The sequence below is a fragment of the Cimex lectularius genome, unplaced genomic scaffold (assembly GCF_000648675.2).
Source record: "Cimex lectularius strain Harlan isolate CLEC.00 unplaced genomic scaffold, Clec_2.1 scaffold324, whole genome shotgun sequence".
NCBI lineage: Eukaryota > Metazoa > Arthropoda > Insecta > Hemiptera > Cimicidae > Cimex > Cimex lectularius.
In genome coordinates, this window is record NW_019392925.1 from 392,697 (window position 1) to 400,598 (window position 7,902).

Here is a 7,902-nt window from a genome sequence, read left to right on the forward strand (position 1 = left end):
AAAAGTATGAAGTATGGAGAAAAACTATGTTTTTAATTGACTTATATTCACGGTCAAGTTGGCAAAGTTTAGTTTTTAATGGCAATGCGCATGTGTTTATTTAAATTATTTGAAGAACTAATTAATAACCCTTTGATTAAATATTTTGAGAAACGTCCTCTTTATTGTTAAAAATTAAACTGATTCTTCTGTTAGGTTTCATAAGCAATCTTTGACGAAAAGGAACGATTTCTTAAATATAATTAAAATTATGTATTAAATAAAAAAAAATTCTGGATATGTTTCCTAAATCGGTCAACAACAAAAAAAGAGTTAAACAAAGAAACACGTTGATGGTGTTTGTGCATGTCGGCTTGGAAGGATAGACTGGGCATGTTCTATATAACAAATTAGGGGAGAGTTGAGAGCGACAGGCTCAACCCCCAGCAGTGCTGATATATTGGTTCGGAGTCGGATCAAACGATTAACCCGTCAAAACCTAATGCCAGCCCTGGATCCGAATAAACCGTAAATAAATTCCAGTCGGCGAGCTAGGTTGTTATTGGGGGGGCGAGGTATTTGCTGTAAAAACCAGCACTGAGGGGAGGGTGAGTCAGTCTGACGTTTTAAATATATAAATTAAATTCTGTACGTTGGCAGGTATGGATGGTGGTCGGCCACACTGTTGCCAGCCGAGTTACATATATTCTTATCAAACAGAATTCAAATCCTCCACTCAAGGTAGAATGTCCCCAATGCATTCGTTTAAATCGTTATAGGAATCCTAGTACGGAAATCACGTAGATGCTCCTTCTTTCGATAAATTCAATTTACAAACTTAGAAAGACGTTGATAGTTGAATTATTCAATAAAAGAGATGAAATCACGATACAGTTAGTTAACATTGTATTTCATGTAAAAACATTTTATTACTTTAGAAATAAAGATATGTTGTATAAGTAAATAAAATGTTATGCAGACAATAAAAAGATCAGAAAATCCTTCTTTATTAAAATTATTTAAGAATTTTGTTTTTCAAAAACACTTAGGAATAGTTAAGAAGATCAATTTGGGCACAAAAAATGAAAACCAACCTTTGAATCAATATTTTTAGCAAAGTGAAGATTATTCAAAGTCAATTTTTTAATTAAAATGGGGAACATGTACAATAATGCTTTTTTGTTTTTCGAGTGTTGGAAAAATATGTAAACATAGACAGTGTTCGTGTTTCCTTACCAAATTTTAAATAGGAGAAACTATATTTATTTATCTGTAGAATTATATTGAAAATATAGAGTATTATTTAAAGAGGTGGCGACAGTTTTTCGAACCAAAAAGTGCCTTTAAAAAAATAAACTACATGTTTTGCACAGAGAAAAACTGGTTCCATGAGAGTTAGGACTTCAGAAGAATTTCTATATTAATTTATATAATTATTCATATAATTACATATTGTTAATTATAATAATATTGATCTATATTAAATTATTATAATACTTTTTTGAATGTCCCAAATAAATTGTTCTTGTCATCTTGAAGTTGCAAATCGCCATTACTTTCCCCGTTTAAATTCTTGTTTAAATATTCTATTTGAGAAGCTACTTTCGCAATTAAAACATCGACCTAACATTTCATGTTGTAAATTGGGCGGCAACGGAAAAACTTATTGCTCGATTGGAAAATCGCTTTTTCCGAAAAAAATAATATTTTTGCGGCTTTTTGTAAGCCTTTCTCCAAACCTCTTCATTGTAATTTGGGTATTGAAATGATTATAATTATTTATGTTGAACCAATAAAAGGCAAACAAACCAGCAATAGTTTTCAGAACACCTATGACAAGTATATACATTTCTTTTATTAAAACAAGGTGGTACATTTTATGTTGTTGCTAAAAATAACGATTTAGTAATTTTCAAAAGCTCCTAGGTCGAAATTCGTACTATATTCAGAAAAATAATTAAAAAAAGAATGGTTGTCATAGACCAAATAAAGTTTAAGAAAATGTTACTGAAGAACTTTTGGTTTCTTTTTGGATAATGAAATGACCTTGAAAATTTGCTGCAATACATAAAAACTTTAGTGTTTGTTAATTGAAATGAAGGTACACTCTTCTGAAAAATAAATGCGTATCAATTAAATTTAATTAAATTCATCAGTAGAACTGGAGTTAAACGAAAAATATTTTATTATTACAAAAACCAGATGAAACGATTGTTCAAATACACTACCAATTTTTGAATCTTAACCGATCCACTCAATGAAGAGTAAACGGCGGACAAATTAGCGTACAGAAGGCTTACTGAAGATGGAGAATTGCGGATATGTATTCGACGAGCCAAAATATTCGTGGAACGACCGAACTACATGTGTTCATCAACCCGCAGACTTCAATAAGAAATATCGCAACAGCATTATTGACTAACTGTTGGAGAAACGTTGTTTCAAGGTCCAAAATGAGAAAAATAACGAGAAAAAGGGTGTTTATTTGAAAAATTTACAATTGATAATAGTATTTTGGTAAAGTTTGATCTTTCGTGTTCACGGTCAAGGGATTTGTTGAGTGGTACTTGAAGAGAATGTTTCCAGTTGTTCCATTGTATTATTTAAGGAAGATTTGTTTGTTTGCGAAGTGGCAAGCGAACAGGCGTATGGAATATTTAAGAGGTTCGTTGTAAGTCTCGCACACTCGGCAATATCGATCAGGAGAAATGGGAGAGGGTAGGCTGGAAAAGGGCAAAACAGGGGGGTCAAGTCAAGCTGACCGGTGTAGGCCACCACTTTGGACGAGGGGCGAAGGGTTCGTGGGGGCGGCGGAGGCCGGGGAGTCCATTGAAAGCCTTTTTATGATGACACTCCCAGGATATCCTCTCGGATCCTTTTATCCCCCTCGAGGCCCGGGGGCGGCGATAATAGGATTCCATAACGAGCTGACCCTTGGCCGCCTCCTGCGCGCGCATACCAAGACACGGCTCGTTGAAGGCGGCAGAAGGGGGGAAAATCCAATATTAATATTTAGACGGGCCTGCGCCCTTGCATAGTGGTTATGAGAGATTTATGTTATGTAATCGTGGCCTCAGGATTGGCCGGGGGGCGGAGCTCAATGTCAGATATGAAATTATTCTCCTACAGCACCACCCCCTTTATTACTGCGCAATTCATATTACATTTTCCCTTCAGCTTACATAATACTGCGGAAGTCTCAATCCCGGCCTACTTCGATTTTCCTTCTGTTGCCGTACTCCATTCAACAAAACACCCTTTTTTTCATTTAAGTTTACAAAATATATCATCATCATTCTTCTTTTTACTACGGTTTTTGTGAGTTCATGCTATATTTTGCGCATTTGGCATATAGCAAGGACTATTTCTAATATATAATAATCAATTGAAATAATGTCAATCGTGTTTTTATTATTTTTTTCCTGTTTATTTTTACATAAATTACGTACTTCCTTAACAGCTCAGCATATTTTTCATGAATTATGTTCATTTCAAGTTAGAAATACAAACTCCATTGATGGTCTATTTACCTTTATACTAATATATTCTTTCTATACGCAAAGTACGATTTATTACTTGTTAAGTTTTTCAGTATGAATGTTGATTATTTGTCATCAAATTGTAACGGCTTTGCAACTATATGAGACCTCGCCATATGGCGAATTAGAAGGTTTCCCTTTAGAACTTAAATTGTTGTCTGTTGTGCCTATCTTTTCTAATGAATCCTAGAAGAGTTTTTAAAAAATTTCTTTAATTAAGTAAACAAGTTTTCTCAGGGGAATGGTCGGCATAGCTCATGAGCTCTTTCCCAGTTACCATAACCTTCTTCCTTTCCTAGTTCGGTCAGTTGCATATGTTTAGTTGTCTTTGTCTCTTCTGATCAACAAAATCAACATTCGTCATCGGATGATAGTCCCATTTTTAAGGTGATATTTAATTGGGGCATCTGTTAGATCTCTAGATCTGTTAGAGTTTTTAATTCCTTTCTGTTGAGAAGAAGTAATCGTTTTGCTTGTCTCATGCCTGGTTTACGTTCCCAGTATATTTTGTATTAATTAGTTATCCAATTTTCCTATTATTTTTAATGTTGTTGGAATTTATGACACAAAAATGATTTGGGCTCATGGATGTTTCCGAGGTTTCTTTTTTGAGCAAGTATATCTGCTGCCTCGTTACCCTGTATCTCCCTCATGATCTGGGACTCACTTTAGCGTCAAGTCATTTGAAGATGCCAGTTTTGTTAGGATATTTAGCCAGTTTCAGAAAGATTTTTGATGATCTTGTAGGGTTGAAGAGCCTTTAGGGCTGCCTGCAGAAGAGAAAGCATAATTATTTTCGCACCTTTGAGCTGCTTTTTATTTATTTCATAAAGATTATATTATCTTCTGTTGATAGTATTGGTATAGTTGTTCTATTCTATAGATTGTTATTAAAATTTATTTTTTATCTTTACTCACTCTATTCTACAGACGAAAACAACCATTTTATTTTTTAAACAAGTATAGATTTCGGGCTGCCCGCTCTTCCTCTTCAGCTGTATGACTTAAAAATACAAAACCATCAAATATAAAAAAAATTAACAATTAATAAAAGTAATTTACATATCCAGCTTCATGGAACACTCATTTATTTATTTCATGTTCACATTTTTATAGGCTAGCAGTTCGTCTTGAAAAATGGTTGTGGTGGGCGGACCAAGTTATGCTCCTTTTTGCCAATGACCGTACCATTTCCCTGTTAAGCAGTCGGTATACCATAGAAACTCCTGGTTTATCTTTTTTTGCTTTATATTTGTTCAATAATTATTTTTATTTTTTTTTGTGCTTAGGATTTTCCCGGATAAGGCAGAATTGGTTTTAGCCGTCCATTAATTTGTCGCGATTTTGTCTTTATATTTATATATTTTTTTAATATAAAGTTATACTTAAAGTTAATATAAAGTTATATTAGAAAAGTTATAACTATTTCTAATATATAAAGGTCAAATAATTTATAAATATTTGTTGTTTTTAGTCTTTTTCCTGCTTCCCTTTTAAAGTAAAAGACAGACCATGGAATAATCTCACGAAATTGTAATTTATAATGATATTTAAATTTACAAAATTTATAATCACGAAGTGCTAGATTTTATTTCTAGATATTCTTCCAAATAGATTATCCTTGGTTATGATTTTACTTCCTCCAATATTTCTTAATAATTATGTTTAAAATAATTTACCTTATATTTTAGTACTTGCTTCATAGATGTTTCCAATTTTCATTTCTACTCACCTCAAGCATATTTTTAAACATTGTCCACGTCATGTTTTATTTGTGTTCGGATTTTATAAAGAGACGACTTTCAACTTCAACGTCTAGACAACATTTAAAACAAAATTAGATAGTGAAACCAAAGTATTCAAGTGTAAATATTATTTTTCAAGATAATACAATAAAACAAACTAGTTTTTCGTTCTTTTTATTTATCATAGGAACAATTCTAAAAATTGGCATTGATCGGAAAATTTTCCGAGGTCTCCGAAGCATGACGGGTTAGGGGCTGCGGGACATCGATCGTGCGTGGACATCCATAAATTATTCAAGTAGGGAATTAAGCAAAAGGAGCCATTCCCCTTCGTGGGTGTCATAATAATTCATGAGATTGACTTTTATGTCAGACAAAAACCCTACAAAGGTTTTTTTTAATAGTTCATTTCATGGTGCCTTGTTATTTATATTTTATGCAGAATCTCTTGACGTTGAGTTATGCAATTTTCAGTAAACGGGTTTCTATTGTTGTAGTTTAACAAGCGTAATAAAGTTGCCGCTTAATTTTACTGTAAATTGTACTGATCTCAATTTGTAAACAATTGTGCTTAAATTATTGAGATTTTATTTGCATTTTAATACTAAACGTGGGAAAATATCTGCTCCCTCGGGAAGAGACTGGATAGGCAAGATTTTGGCCAAATGGGATAAGTGCATATTCCAATTTTAAGGCCTGACAGACCGACACAGATATAATTGATACATTTTTGACTAATTAATTTTTGTCCCAAGAGTGCAGATATATACATATAAATAAATAGTCTTATGTATAGAAGTAGAATGGATCACAAAACAACAATGTACATGAATATCAATTCGATTAAGTTTACTATTTATTTACCGTTTCCAAGTCTAATTCCCACTTTTGGCAATTTTTGCTTTACTAGAACTTACTGGAAATATGGAAGAGGACTACACTGACTATTTTTCACTTTCAAATGGGATCCAAATTTCTTTCCACAACCTAGCTACTTCAGAAAAATTAATTTTTCATGAAAGGAAAAAACTGCACCCAGAAGTTTTCAAAATGAGTGGCCTCCAATAAAATGCTTTGTTTTTGCTCTTTGTTTCTTGAAAGTTAGTTGAAAGCCGAAGAAAAGTTTAGGTCTTGACTTTTTCCTCTCATGTTCTTAGTTTATTTTTATTTTCCTAAATACAATATTTAATATGTGTCAATATTCTTCAATATGCAGAATGAAATTTGAACCTGAAGTGCTTCTGAGGTATGATTCGGATAAATATCTGGTTATCATGATCGTAAGTGTTGGCGAAAAGAATATGCAATTGCATAGAAATCCAGGCTAAACTATTAATTGTTCTTTTTGTGTTATAACTAAACTGAAAACGATTTAACATATTTATGTATATACTAAATATATCTATATTTTGAGTTTATTATTTTCATTTCATGTATCTATGTTAATGTAACGTAACCATAATGAGAACTAGTAAAAAAAACCTTCTAGACACATTCGTTACGATAGGAAAAACTAAAAAGATGTTACTGGCTAAAAATATTTATTCCATAATATTCCAGGTTGATCTGGTGTCGAATATCAGTTGAAATAAACTGACTTTTGCGTGGTTGATTAAGAATTTTATTTTACAATTGATCTCATTTAGTGTTTGTGAAATAGGTTCACTTCTCCTTTTGGATAAACCGCTTATAGCGAGTTTGTAAGTTTTAAAGTTCAAATCCGTATCCTTCCCCAGCCATTTGTCATTTGGTTAAATGCTGATGTCGACGTTCTGAAAAGACTGAATTGAAGCAGAGAGATGAAGGCAGAGAAAAAAAAGTTATTGGATGCCGAGGGGGGGGGTCGTTGTCGTTGGAGCCCCGGTTGAGTTTTTGGAGGAATGCTTCAAGTCAAGTCAGAAACATCGAACTCTCCTCCTCCTTGTTATAGCTGTGCACAATTCGACCTTGTCAATCCCCGACGACAACTCGGGAGCGCCTTTTATTTAAATCACATCCAATACGCGACTCGGAACCCATATGAACTCTCGAATCAATCCTACTTCCGCCCTCCGAGGCCCCCTTTCCTCTTGATATTTTCCAATTCCCCGTGTTTTATGTCAATCGAAACTTCTCCCATCTCCAAATATTCGTTGATATAAAATTTCGTTAAGGCCGTTCCGAGGGGTGAAGTCAAAAGGATCAAAACAGTTATCGCGACGCTGTGAACCGTTTTCAAAATGAACCGAGGCCGAATGACAGCCCCCAGGGGAATAAATTTGACTTCATCCTATTCTCTCGTTGCGACATTGTTACGAGCGGACGTAAATTTCATTAATACTAACGTATTTCTTCTCGTTTTATTATTAGTACATCCTCTTTTTGCTACTCTTTTGATAATAAAAGTTTTTTTTACAGTCGATATAAAATTGGCAATTTACATACCTCTTAAACGTAATATCCGTTTAGGAGAGGCGTAAGAAATGAAAGAGAAGATTTATTTTAGTTTTTTGCCTTCATTTCAACAACTGTTTTCTTTAACAGCAGCATAAAAAGGGATTAAATAGTTTTTCGTGGCTTGTAAACTAAATTACTTTTGCAAATATTTAAATTATAAAATGTTGGAGAGGTAGTGTCATTTTCCTACTATTATTCGACGG